Here is a 14752-nt window from a genome sequence, read left to right as displayed (position 1 = left end):
TATGGGGATAATGATGTGGCAATTAAAAGCAAATATGTAATTTTTAGTCATGACTGGGGATTACTTTGCTAAGTGAACAGGCGCTGACTTGGATATTTAACTGAATGTTAATTTTTTAAAGCCTCAGGATTTTTGACTACTGATGGATGGCTCAGTACTTTCAAATTTCAAGTGTGGGGGGGAATCCCCTGATTTTGCAATTTATGTATACGTGTAGATGTCTCAGTTATTATGTAGTAAATCCACTGACTATTACTATGATATATTGCTAAGTGAAGCAAGCATCATACAAGCAGTCTGTACACTACAATCCCATAGAACCCATACACATGAACTATACTAAAATATGCATCCAGACCATATCTAATTATATCACGACATCTTTTGATGGATATATGAAAGAATAGACAAAGTTTAACTCCAGGTTTATGGAGTTTTGCTGTCTCCCACTTTTTCTGAGACAAGGGCTTGTTGTCCATGCTGGCCTTGAACTCTTTGTTCTATTTTCTTCTTTACACATGATCATTTCTTGTCTTTACACAGAGCTCACCTGTTCTTAATCCAGTAAGCAGCTGGTATCCAGACCACCCGAGCAGGTAGTAGAACCTGCCACTAGCCAGTTCCGTATGCAGGTCTTGCTTCCAGTTTGACCACTTCCAGTCTTCTCAAAGTGCATTTTTAAAAGGGATGGAGATGTCCTTGTTTAATCACTAAGCAGCCACCCTCGACTTGGATTTTGTGTTCAATAGCTCCATGCTGATTTGCACAAATAGGGATGATCATTTTTTGCCTCCTCCATAGACAATGATCTTCAAACTCTTGGCCTTTGGGGCTGTTGGACTGTACAAAAGAACTGCCTACCTCCCTATCACCTCCTTCCTACTTGCTACTCCTAATACAATCCCTTCTGAGTTGGGGAGGCAGCTGTTTCTCCTGGCAATTGGGATGCTAAGGCTCTAAAGGGTAGCAGAAAGAATCATCTCTTCCCACCAGGAAGCAAGGAAGCCACATTGTCTTGATTCTGAAAGTTGGCACTGCATCCAAGCTGCCTTTGTGTAGACCTCCCAGAGACCCAGCCACTCTGGGTGCCTTCTGCATGTCGAGAACCACCACCTGGAAGAGAAGCAGCGGTCCTACCTTTAAGAAAGACACTCTTAAATCAGTTGGTGCTGGACTTGATGTCTTAACTTGAACGTGGAAAGGACAGCAGATCCGTGAGTTGGTGCCTGCCTGAACCTGGGGCCTCACCACTGCCACTGGGGAGAGTGTGGATCTTCGTTTACATGCCCATCCCATCACTCTACTCGTGACCTCCCCTTTTCCGCCTTAATCCAGTCTGGAGGAATTGGAGGGAGGAGACTCATGCATGGTACTGTTTCTGCTGAACTTGTCACTGGGCATTCAGAGGAGTCCATAATTGCCACTTCAGGTCACCCTGGTTTGCTTGGGGGTTCAGCTTCAGGTCCAGAAATACGTTCCAGGCAAGGGGCCAATGTTTATTTCCACCTCTGCATATTGACTTGTGCTTTCCCTCTGGGCCCTCAACTCATTGCCATTGAAAGGCCAGACTGGAGGGTTATCCTGACTACACGATGTCCCAAGAGCTTGCCCACAAGGCGGCAGTGACTGTCTGCAGTGACTGCAGAAACTTAAAAATGGGCGCAGGCTAAGTGGGTTTTAATGCAAGGCAGCAGTGTGGCCTTAGCACCAGGCAAGGAGGAGATGAGCTATTAATCCTGGTGACATTCCCCTTGAATGGCATCATATTTCAGTCCCATTAAGCTGTGGGCCAGTGTTTCTGGGTCTCCCTGCAGAAGTGGGACCTCAAGGACTGGAAGCTGGGGTCCCTCCCTGCTCAGCTCTGCCTTTAGGACAACAGTCGGCCCCGGTGTGCTTGCCTGACCCCATGCACCTCATCACTCCAGTGAACTGGGGCAGCCCCCAGCCACCTCAGCACCCATCTGTCACCCACCGAGAAGGGTCCAGGGGCTGGGGGCCTTTGGTTGGAATGTTGAGAAAAAGAACAAGAACGCATCAGGAAAATAGAAAAGAGGGGCAAGCAGTCAGGCATGCCAAAGAATCCAGAATTCCTGATGCAACAAAAACTGCTGGTTCATTCACTCATCAAACACCCGCTGAGCTCCTCAAAGGCACAGTGTGGTAGATGCCAGGCACAATTGTGGACACAGTCCATGAGACCTGTTCTTGTCTACACCCTACAGGAGCGAGGTGGCCTGAACCAGAGGGCAGGTGGGAAGTGTCAGGGTGCAGAGGGTGGTTTGTGCTTTGAAGCCTGACCTTGCTACTTCCAGGCTTGGGAGAGAGACACTCTCCCCTTCTTGAACCTCAGTTTTGTCATCTGTAAAATGGGGCTAATATCAGAGGTCATGGAAGGAGCTCCTGATGATGACATATTTAAGCCCCTGGGGGTTCCCCACTCCCCTGAGCATGCTCGGTCTGCTGAGACGAAGTTTAAGGGGTCCCTGTCTTTTCTTGGCATGGATGAGTAGTCCCTTTGGAGCAAGGATTGCACTTTGAACATCTTTCTAGAACTTTCTACTACAATGATCACATCCTATGGCTTTGTCCCTCACTGAGCAACCAGGTAATCGAGTGATGATCTGAACCCCAAGCAGAGATGGGGGAGAGTCTGAGGATCTGAGGCTGCAGTGACCTGGCCTGGGGTGGTTCTGGATGGCCTGTGGGTCTGCTGAAATCTGACCATGACATGCCAGCTGGCTGAGCCCAGCACTCCTGGACTGTCATCAAGGATGGTCCCCACAGACCACCCCACCCAGGAGTCAGGAGAAATATGGAGGGAGAATGCAGGGAGCAGGGCACCCAATAGCCCAGGAATGCCACTTCTCTCCCCAGCTTCTGTCCTCCCCTCTGCACCACTGTCCCTTACAGGCTGAAGCTTTTAGGGGTTCTGCGTCCTCCACTACAGCCGGCATATGTAGGCCTTAATTTATACAAACGTCTGTGTATAAATCCTCCTTCTTTGGGTGAAGAGGGTAGAAAACCTTCCGCAGATGTGTTAATGCACAACTCGTTATACATAATTTGGCTCTCCTTTTGCATGCAGTGTTTTTAAATTGCTGCTTGTGCTGAGCACGTTCCTGCCCCGAACCCAAGACCCCCAAAGGGGTCCAAGCACCATTTCCTCATCTCCTTCTCCATGTGTCGGATCTGAACCCTTTATCAATCCTGAGTCCTGTTGAACGTACAGCATGTGAGGCCTGTGCTAGGGAAAGCAGGGAGCGGGTGACCAAAGCTGCATTTGCCCCTGGGAGCTCATAGCCCAAACAGGGAGTTTTCCCACCTGCCAAAGCTCTGCATGTAGGTTAGTAGGAGCTCTGACCTGGGCATGGGACACAGGCTCTGCCAGCCAGCAAGGAGGCCGGAAGCCAGGGTGTGAGTTGCTAATGCAGTTGACTGCAGCAGGCCAGGCAGGGAGGGAGTGGCTGGCTGAGCTGGGTCCAGGAAGGTCCTGCAGAGCAGGCTAAGGCGACGGGATGGGCAGAAGGCATGAGAAAGGAGCCGGGCCAGTGGGGAGCACAGCTCCGAGCTCCGACCTCTGAGCATTTCCTGTGACCATGTCAGGTCCTCCCAGGGTGAGCATGCTTCAGAGTCTTCTGGAGAGTTTTATAAAACCTGGTCCTGCTGCCGAGTTTCTTTTTTCTTTTTCCTTCCATCCATCCTTACTCCTTCTTTCCTTCCTTTTTCTTCTTTTTTGAGCTATGCCAGGACTTTTAACACTCCCTCCTGTGTGCCTGTAATAAATTTTACTGTACATGCGAGGTTTACCGTATGATGTCATTGGATATAAATGCCCATAGATATATAGTCAACTTCCTATTTAGTATAATGCAGCAAGCTGATATAGAGTAGTAGATACTCAGGTGAGCAAGTTTAGAGATCCAATGTACAACATGGTCTATAGTTAATAAAATTGTGTTGTACTTGGGATTTTTGTTAAGTAGATTTAGCTGCTCTTTTCTCTCCCTCTTTTTCTCTTACACACACACACACACACACACACACACACACACACACACACACTCTCCTCCATACCATAGCAAGCCTGGACTGGGGCTGAGAATCTGTGTCTCTAACCAGGTAACCCTGGTCCGGAGACCACATTTCGAGAACTGCAGCCAGGCATTCATGAGATCAGCCAGGAGAAGCAGTGTCCCCTGACCAGCAGGGGAGGAAGGAGCAGCCAAAAAGCAGTGCCCAGGAGTCCATTGGTGTGGCTACCCTCAGGGTCCTTGAGTTCAGGCTTTCGGTCCCGGGGACGGCACCTGGGACTCCACAGCCCTCCCATCGGAGGAGAGGAACAGAGGTGCATAGAGCTTGTGTGGGCTGCAGTCTCCCCCTTTCCATAACCCTGCACAACTTCGTTGCTTCTGCAAACATAACCCATTTCCCTTTTTACTTTTAATCATCTCTGTTCTCTTGGAGCATAAATACTGCACTTGGGAGGCTACTTGAAGTTCTATTTTCTCGGTGACTTACATTCTCCTCTCTGAGCCTCATGGCTGCTTAGGAGGCATCGTCTGGCGCAGGTGCTCACCACATGGCAGCCTTGAATGGCCCATGCCTCATTGTGCCTTCCTCCCACCCCAAAGCTGAATGGCCCGCCAACCCTCCAGTCCTCCCAGGAGTGCTGATCTAAGGGACACAGAGAAGCTGGACCCTTGTGCTCTGACACTTAGCTTTTCCTGTGTTGAGACAGCGGTCTCAGGGGCCCACCCACGCTGCCCTGCATCCGTGGCCCCTGCCCCAGGTCACTGGCTGTCACCTGCCCACCCTTCCATGGTGCTCTTGCACATTCCTTTCTGCACAGCAGATAGGCTGCTTCCCAGACACAGAACCATCAGAAGAGGTAGAAATGTGGGTCATTGAGGGGCATTGCTGGGAAGGCCCATCCTCCCCCACTTGCTGGCATACTGGGCAGGATTAGCCAAACCCGGGCCAGGTTCTTGAGGTTTGTCTGGCTCTTTGTTGTCCATCATTCTACCCACACTCTCCTTAGTACCTGAGGAACAGGTGTGAATCTCTACCTGAAAAATCAGAGACACTTCCTGTCCCCATTTTAAAGATTTCCCTATATGCACATTCAGCTTTGATTTCAGCCGCAGGCCCCACTTAGCCTGTGAGGAGGAAATGAACCACTGGTCGATTCAGATGGGGTGGGAGGTGTTCGAAGTGCCTGGGGTTGGGGGCCCTGGGCTTCTCTCCTGCTGTCAACTGTGCACCCAGACATCTGCTACAACCTCTGCCACCCCATCTGGCCCTCCGCCGGGAGCCACATTACTGCTGCCAAGCTGCCCTTCGGCCAGTGGCTCGCCCCTTGGAGCTCCTGGTGGCGTGTGGAAATCATCCCACCGCCCCATCCCCTAGGGTTCCCAAAAGCTCTCCCCAAGGCTCACCTTGAGTGCCATCTCCTCCCAGGTAGACTCCTGAGCCCCTTTGGAATTGTTCTTTATACTGAGGAGGCCCTGCACTCGGGCTAGTACTCAGCATGTGCTGTCCTGGGGCAGAATCCTCTGTGTACATCCCCCTCTGCACTAAACCACCAGCTCAGACACGGCACCAACCTATTACTGTCCCCATTCCCAGAACCCAGCAAGGGTCCAGAGAGTGCAGGCAGTTTCCTGGCTGAAGATGCAAAGCATGTTCAGACACCTGAACCCAGAGCTGTCACGCCCTGCCCTGACGGTAAATAGTTAACAGCCCTGTGCATCTCCTTGGGAAAAAGGAAGAGGAAGGAGAACGCTGGGATTGGCTTTGCAGCTGCCATGCCCAGAGCTGGGGGAGATGAGCCCTCCCATGGCTCTTTCCTCACCTGGCTGTCAGGCCAGGAGGACAAGTGCAGGATTTGTGGATTCCTCAACAGGAGTGTCAGAAACCCCTGACCCAGATCCAGGGTCCCGAGCCCCTTGATGGATGGTGTGGACACAGCCTCCCAGGAGCTGTCCTCAGGGGCCACCTGGAAAGGGAATATTGGTGTCATGAACTTCAGGGGGAGCCTCCCTTGGACTCCCTGCCTTGAGGGCTGGGTTTTCCTGGGAAGTGGGAGTGACCCCCCAAGCCTGTCTGGTCAGCTGGAGGCCCCAGAGAGAGCGCACCTGCACCCAGCCTTGTCCACCCATTAGCTGGGCCCAGGCATGCCAGGCAGCTGCTCCGAGGAGCCTGCAGTGGGAAGGGCCAGTCCCCTGGGGCATCCAGAAGGAAATGCATGGCTGTGGGCTGTGAACACTGCAGCAGGAGATGCAGGCACTGAGTGCTCGTGATGCTGGGCAGGAAGACCCGCTTCCATGGGACAGGAGCACGGGTTTCTTTAAACCGCTGGCATTAGAGCTGAGCCCTGAGGGACAAGAAAGAAGCAGCCAGTGGCTCGTGCAGGTCTAACTACATCATGACATGGGAAGAGATGTCAAGTCAGCTCTGGTGAGCTGGTGGAAGCCACAGAGTTCTGGAGAATGAAAGGTCCAGGTTCAGGAAGAGAAAGTAGCAAGTGCAAAGGTCCGGAGGTAGGAATCAGTACTGCTGTGGGAACAGAAAGGAAGTCAGTGTGGCCTGTTCACATTGGAAGGAGATCGGCTCACGTAAAGCCACAGGAAAGTCTGGTTATGAATGACTTTGAAAATCCTCACTGGCAATGCCCCAGGAAGGCACTATCGTCTTTGAAGGGAGGGAAGTGTGCCTGAGCCACACTGGAAAATTTACTCTGCCCTGATGGAAGACAGACAGACGGTGCTTGCTGCCCCTTCATTACCATCTCCCAGTGACTGATGTAGGCATTTGTTTACTACTTAAGAGAAGCAAATATTTCCACTGGAAAAACAGTACTGTAGTGACAAATGTGTCCACACACCCACCCTCCCCTTGGAAATGTCACCAGGACAGAAGTTGAGCATGTGTGCCTGGCTCATCTTTGAAAAGAGCAACATGTGGCTTGCGGGAGGCAGCCAGCACCCCACAAAACTCCTGACCACGGGTCCCTGAACTGGTTAATTCTGTTTTCACAGATCCTGGTCTCCGGGCTAGGAAGGACTGGCAGGACAGGGACCCTAGCACGGACTGGGCCTCTCGAAACTGGCTGGACCACACCGGTCCTGGTCTGTGTTCTCCAACAGTGTTTGGCCCCTGTCCGGGCTCTCCACAGGGGACCTCAGTGCTACCAGAGGGGCAGGACAGCACCAGCAGACTCCAGAGAAGATTGAAATGAAACCTGCTTATTTCCTTATTGGACTTTTAAAAAGATGTGGCCCTGCGCCCATGCCCACAGGGCATGTTTGTAATTTCATGTTTGTATTTTCAAACATGCATAGCTGGAATGATTTCTAAAAACCAGAGCAGAGCCCTGCAGCCCCTCTCCTCCAGCGGTGCAGGCTCTAAGGAGACCAGCAGAAGAAGAAGGTGGACCCCTCCCCGCCCTTGACCACCTGCCCTGGGCTCCAGTTCTTCCATGCGGTCCTCAGCTGTGCCCGACCACCACCCACATCCCTCCTCACCTGCCATCTCGGCCTTGCACCCCCATACGGGCTCCTCTGTGCCTGAGCTGAGCCCCCAACCCCCACCCCAGAACACCTGTCCTCTGTGCACGGCCCATGGGGACAGTCGGGTCCCTTCTGCTTGCTCTTCATTGGCACAGAGAGTGATGAGCTGAGCAGAGGGGTCCTGCTCTTCTCAACTTCCCAGTCCTCTCTGGGCCTCACTGTGGGGTTCCCACAGTATGTCCTGACTTACAAACTTGGGAGACAGGAGGCCTCCAGAGTGCGCTGAAATAGTCTGCAAAAGTCTGTGCGTGTTGACTTCCCTGGGAAGAGGCGTGTAGCTCAAATCCCATTCTCAAAGGATTTTGTGAGTTTTGTGACTTCCTGGAAGTGAAGAACCAAGTGCCACAGGGCATAGGTGATTCCTTTGCCACCAAACAGAGTGAAAAACTGCGTGCCACAGACCCCAGCACTGTCTCCAGATCTTCTGGGTGCACTTGAGAGATGGAGTCGCTGCTCTGCAGAGCAGAGAGGGGTGTCCAAGGCACATGTAGCTTGTGGGAGGCTGCGGTGCCCCTGGGCTTGGGGGTGACTTGCCAGGCCCTGACCTACTGTCCCTGACCTCCTGTCCCTGACCTCCTGAGCTTCCCTTCAAGGATGAAGTCTCCGAACCCCATGTCTGAAAGTCCTTTTCATTTGCTGCAGGTGGCTCTGTCCTTGTCTGCTGCCTTCTGCCAAGAAGGGGACTTGAGCAGGTGACACTGGTGCGGGGTTGGGGGGGGGGGTGTTCAGCCCTCAGGGGGTCCCAGCAGGAGGTCAGAGGGAGGAGGAGAGTGAGGACTGGAACTGGTTTCTGGGCCCCTCCCTGTGTTGCTGCCTCAGACCATGTCCACCCAGGCAGCCTTCCCATTGGACCTTCTGCTTACTTCCTCAGGCCCTTAGGCAGCTCCTGTGTGGGTCACCCTGGCACCAAAACACAATCTCACAGCCAGGGACATTTATTTCATCCATTCTGGGGCCAAAGTCCAAGATCAAGATGCCAACAAGGTTGAGTCTGACCTTGGCCTGGCAATAAGCAACATCTTACGACCTCCTGCAAGGTCACCCTGCTATGCACACTTGTCCCTGATGTCTCTTCTTCTTCCAAAAAGAACAACAGTCTCATTGGATTAAGGCCCCAACCTGATGGTGGCCTCTTTGTGTCTTAATCACCTCCTTAAAGACTTTATCTCCAAATCAGGTTCCATTCTGAGGGCTGGGACTTCAACATGTGGATCTGGGGGAGGAGGCGGGCTCCTAAAAGTCACCTGCAGCTTTCATTAAGCACTTTATCCTAATTTAAAGGTGCCATCTGTTTCTGCTGCTGATTGATTAAGCAAACGTTTTGGGCTGCTCCTCATAGAGATTTGTACTAAATCACCTGCTTGCACCCCTCCCCCTGCTGCCAGGCCCTGGGAAGCAGCATCTAATCTGGCTGGGTTGACTGCAGAGCCATGGAATCCTGATTTAAGACAAACCCTCCCCTGGGGCCAGTCTGGCCTCATGCTGTCCTGTCTCTGCGACCTCAGAGCCCACAGATGACAAGTTGTTTCTGGAATCCTGCTCCCTCCCCTCTGTGTTGGTGTGGGAGAACCTTGCATGGGCTATGCCATTGCCAAATGTTTTTGTTTTCCAACTGAGAATGCAGACTGTGCTGGTGAGGTGTATCGGGTAGAATTGTGTTCACAGGTTGGATGGGACATCTTGACTGCAGTGTGAACCAGGTGAGGACGTGGCATTTAAAGGTAGATTAATCATTTTCCATCACTGGGCACAACACCTGACACTCCCAGCTTAAAGGAAGAGAGGTTTAATTGGGCTCATGGTTTAGAGGGATTCAGTCCTTAGTAGGCTGGCTCCAAAGCAGGAACATCAGGGCGGAAGGGTGTGGTGGAGCAAAACTGCTGAGTTCATGGTGTCCAGGAAGCAGAACAAAGGAACAGTGCCAGAAAAGAATGGGTGAGGGACCGGATATGGTACTCGGAGTCATGCCTCTATGATCCACCCAGACACACCCAGGAGCCTGCTCTGCCAATCTGCTGGACATTTCCTGTCCAATTAAATTGGCATATAAAGATCAACAGTTGTGGGAGGTAATAGGAATGTAGGTGGATAGGAGGTGGTACTCACACTGGCCAGCCATGGCACCTGCCGAAGAGCCAGAAAGTGAATATTGCAGTAAGAGGGGTGCAGGTCAATGCTTGTCTGATGTGAGCCCCACTATGCAGTCCTGAGCACTGTACCAGGTAGGGAGAGCCCCTCCTGACCGTTGCTTCCTGGTCTTAGAGGTTTCTTTCAGAATTCTCCAAGCCTATTCAATAGTAGTGTGGGTTTTCCTTTGAAACCTTTGTTTCCTTCATTTCCAAGCCTCCCTCCCCAGCTTTCCTGTAGTGCTATCCACAAATATGGGGTTCCTTAGAGTTCTGAAGTCCTAGGCTGTTTTGCAAGCTCAAGTTTGGGTTCTAAGGCCCGCTGCTTTCCTATATTTGTTTGTCTGTCATGTAAATTGTCGGAAAATCAAGACCATATGTGTCTGACTCATTTCCACTGCCATCAGATAGAGTCCTGAGGAGTTGTTTGAAGTCCGTAAAGGTTTTATGTCCTGAGGTTTCATTCCCCAGCTTTTTCTCTAATTAAGTGCAGTTCATCCAAAGTTGGCAAGTGCTATGTGCGAGCCTTGCTTGAGCAGTGAACTACAGGAAGCATAAAGCCAGTGCCTTCTTTCAGGGGGCTCCCAGCATGGACCACTCTGCCTAGAAGTCACCAAATTAACAGGGGCGGCAAAGTGTTTGCTTGGAGACCCCAGGCACCTGAGTGTGAGCCACTTCCAGAGTCGTGCTGTCTCCTCCTCGTTGGCATGGGCTGGACACACCAACTGCACATCCACAGGTCTTACTTTGGTCTGTGTGCAGTCTTTTACCTTCACGGACCAGGCTGTGCCTTTCCACAGATGAGGAAATCATCTCCATGCCGGGTCTGCACGGACACCTGAGGTGCAGTTAGGATTAGGACGTAGACTCCTACGCTAAAGGAAGGACACTGGGAAGCAATTAGAGGGAACAAATGACTTCCTGGTTTGCGAACTCCATTTCACAACCTCAGAGTGTGATCTTGGCCAGGGAGCTGATTCAGAGCCTACCCTCCAGGCACCTATTAATTTCATCAAAGCGCAGGAAAAACTTTCTTCCTTGAGTTACCGTGGGGGAGGGCAGGAGTTCCGTCTGTGTTCCTGGCTGATTCTTTTCCTCCAAGTGTCTGGCTAAGGGTTGGGTCAGGTGGCCTCAGAGGGTTGCACCTGACCTATGCCAAGGAGGGCACACAGAGGGCACCCCTGAAGCAGGTGGAGCACTAGGGGCTCTGGCTTCTGACCCCTGAGTAGCAGCCCATCCTAACTCAACTTCTCCTTTTTCCTGGGTGCCATCCTGTAGCGGGTGGCCGATGCTGAGCATTAAAAGGAGCTCTTTCAGTTTTCTGTCCTACAGTTTAGGCCATCTGTAGACTACCACTTGATACTTGTTTTGCTTTTTTGTTTTGTTTTTGTCTATTTGTTTGCCTTTCCAAGTCCTTGAGAGAACAGATACTATATACTTTTTGAGCTATGAAATAAACAAGTCTGAGTGACTCCCAGGCTGCCCAGGGTTGTGTCCTCCACATCCGGAGTCCCAGGCAAGGTTCCCAGCGGGTGAGCAGCACCTGTTGCATGGGGGCGGGGGGAGGGGGCAGACAGTTTCATCAGTGTTCAGCACATGCCCAGTGCAGGGCAGACGACTGCCTCGTCTCTATTCACTGACACCTCACAACCACAGAGGAGGGAGGATCCCTGTCTCCCTGAGTGCACAGCTGAGGGATCGGGTCCAGAGCCTGCACCATGGTCCAGGGCACACACCAGCCACCAGAGAGCCAGGTTCCCACCCAGCGGCTCTCACTCAAGGCCCAGACTCCTGGCTTGGGTTCTGACAGAAAAGACCAGACTGCTAAGGCACAAAACTTCGTCTTCCAAAGCTCTGATCAGGATGATGTTCAGACGGTCCGCAGCTGCGGCAGTCTGATGTAAGATTTTTTGACTATAGGTATGCACAAGCGCACTGTTTTCACCCCAGGTGCCATATTCTGCAGGTCTCACAAGAATTCCCACTGCAGCACAAAGTGTCGGGTGAGCTGGGCGAGCCTGGGACAGGACAGGCTTCTGGGCTCTGGAAGGCGGCCTGGCCAGGCTCAGATGGTCGGTGGGGTAGGTGCGATCTACACAGTCTTCAACTTCCAGTGAGTTTAATCAGACAAAAGTCATCATGAGTCGAGGAGCATCTTAGGGACACCAGCTTTTATGAGCTAATGAAGCATTACCAGCTTTGAACTTCTGACCTGGGGTCAAGAAACACTTAGACTCAAAGTTGCAGGAGACAGCTCCACAGTGGGGGACTGATGAGCGCCAAGGTCAGCAGCAGAGCTCACCTGGGTTAGTGTCGCCACCTGTTCCCCTGCATCTCCATACTGACTTTTCCTACTGAGATGGTTTTCTGCTCCACCCTTCAGAAGAGAAAAATAAGGCTCAGATAGGTTGAGATACTTGCCCAAGGCAAAACAGCAAATAAGAAGTGGAAGGAAGGCTCCATCCCTGGGAAGTTCCTGGGCTTCACAGTGTCAGATATCACATGTCCTACGTGGTGACATAGCCCCCCTCGGTATTCCAGCCACAACCCAGGCCTTGAGGGCAGCCAGACACAGCCTTGAAATCAAGCGGCTCATTGTAGTGTTTATAGCTGCAGCCACTGCCACTGCACAGCCTCTCCTTGTCCCCACTGCCAGGACCCTCGTCCCACCCCCGTCCCAGCCCCGTCACCTCCCCCCGGGCTCCTCAGGCTTCTCACCAACCTCACCCCTGCCCGCTCCTCCCCATCTCATCCAGTGCGCTGAGCTGAGATAGGTGGCCTCCTGTTTACTCCTTCCTGCATCTCCTGTTGGATTCCCACCCCAGGGCCTTTGCACTGCTCTTCCTCCTACTGGAGACACCCTCCTGTGGGTGTCAGCATGGGTGACTCCCCACTTCCTCCAGGGCTCACCTTTCTGGTCAACCCAGCCTCCCCTGCTTCATTGTCCTACAGCAGGGGTGACCGCTGGACATTCTTCATGCTTGGCAGCTCACCATCTGTTCCCCATGGTGGGATGAAAGGTCCCCATGGCAGGGTCCTGTCTGCTGTGTGTCCTGCTCCGTGTCTGGGAGGAGGGCAGTGGCTGCACCCAGCAGACTCTCCAAGGATTGTCACTGAGAAGATGAGTACAGAACTGGGGGCCCCCTAGCTGGTTTGGAGGTGAGAGCTGGCTACTTCTAGGGAGGGAGGAGGTGGCGGGCAGCTCCTGGTGTCTACGCCCTGTGTGAGCCCCTTGCTCGGTGGGGCAGGGCCCGTGACTTCCTGTCACACAGCTCAGCAGAGTCACAGGATGGCACTCCTGAGATTGGGTCACAGAGGACATGGTCCCTCTCTTACCAAGATGGCAGCCTGGGGGGACCTGAGCCACTCAGGGACCCACAGGGCAGTGGACTGAGGGGAGCTTCTGGCCCATGGGCCCTGAGAAACTAAATCCTTTCCATGGGGCTAGTGAGTGAGCCTGGAAGCAGATCTTCCCCAGGAAGTGAGATAACAGCAGCCTCAGCTGGCGCCTTGCAGCCTGTATGAGCCCTGAGGCACAGGACTTGGAGGATTTGAATGTCTGTGACCAGACCATGCACACAGAATCTGTGAGACGCTCGAGTGCTTTAATCAGAGTCTGAAACAAGCAAACAACATATGCAGAAGTTCAGGCCATGGGCAACAGCATGCAGCATCCAGAAGGAACTGAGTCTTGGAGAACAGTGCTCCAGGTCTGGTCCTCTTAAATCCATTTTCTGCTGCTAGGACAGAGTACCATGGGCGGGATGATTTATTAAGAAAAGTAGTTTCTGTGGCTCATGGTTGTGTAGCTCAGGAAGTCTGGGAGGATGGTGCAGGCGCCAGCCCCAGGCTTGTGGTGTATCATCCCACATGGGAGGAGGAGGCAGGAACATGAGGGGACACAGAGTAAGTGTGAGGCCACCTGTCTTTTAACCAGGAGCCACCCTGCAAGACGGTGTTCAAGTTGTCTCAGGACATGGCCCTGACAATCCAATCATCTCTTAAAGGACCACCCAGGACTACCTCACCATGGTAATGGTGTTCCACCCCGAGGTTTGGCTCACTCTGTATCGCAGGCTGGCTTCGAACTCACGGCAATCCTCCTGTCTCAGCCTCCTGAGTGCCGGGATCACAGGTGTGCACCACCATGCCTGGCATGGAATCCCCGCGGAAGAAAAGCCAGAAGCAAGGGCCCATGACAGCACAGGGCATGGTGGGAAAAAGTGAGGGCACTAAAAGCTCACAGAGGTCACCAAGGGATGAAGGCAGGGCCAGGGAGACATCTGATTTGCATTTAAAGGATTGCTTTGGCCTAGGGACAGAGAGGAGATCTGAGGGGACAGGTGTAAGGGACCCTCATGTACCTCTGAGAGGCATCTGGGCCCGAGATGCTGGGGCTGGGCCAGGAGAGAGGCACAGGGAAGCAGGATTTCAGCGTCCTCATCTGTGTGTGGCTTAAGCTTCAGGACACCGAGAGACTTAGGTGGCTCAGGTTGGTGCTCAGAGCTGAAATGACACTGTCCTTGATTTTTTTTTCCTGGTACTGGGGGTCAAACTCAAGCATGCTGTACACTGAGCTAGTGCCCTAGCTCTTTTTTATTTTAACCCAAGATGGGGTCTAGCTAAGCTGCCCAGGATGCCCTCAAACTTTTGATCCTCCTGTTAGCCTTCCGAGTAGCTGGAATTACAAGAATGTGCCACCATGCCTGGCTTGACGTTACCCCATTCTGTCTCTTTTTTAATTTCAGTTTTTATCTATACATGTTTGTGGTATATGGTGATTGCATTCATTGCGGGGAGTTGGGACATGCACATAACACACTTGATTCTTTTCATGTACCCCTCTCCCTGCCTCCCTCCTCCCTCCACCTCTTGGTCTCCTTCCCATTTGCAAAAGATCTATCTCCCTATTTCCTATTGTCTGTCTTTTATTTTGCTCTTTAATTGATTTATATCTTGAGTTTCTCATATAACAGAAATCATATGGTATTTCAGCTTGTGTGTCTGATATATTTCACTTAATATTATGGTCTTAAGGTGCATCCATTTTCCTGTAAA

At 52.1% G+C, this 14752-nt stretch overlaps 1 protein-coding gene across 4 annotated transcripts in view; it reads left to right on the top strand.

The window, feature by feature from the left end:
* Kazn (kazrin, periplakin interacting protein) overlaps window positions 1–14752 on the top strand; it is a 1072553-nt gene that overhangs the window by 759702 nt on the left and 298099 nt on the right. The gene's annotated exons all lie outside the window — the stretch shown is intronic.

This window comes from Heterocephalus glaber, unplaced genomic scaffold, assembly GCF_053883595.1.
Source record: "Heterocephalus glaber isolate CG9 unplaced genomic scaffold, H.glaber_assembly_v1.0 deba00001452, whole genome shotgun sequence".
Classification (NCBI taxonomy): Eukaryota; Metazoa; Chordata; class Mammalia; order Rodentia; family Bathyergidae; genus Heterocephalus; species Heterocephalus glaber.
The sequence above is the reverse complement of the archived record's forward strand: the minus strand, read 5'-3'. Positions and strand labels throughout refer to the sequence as shown.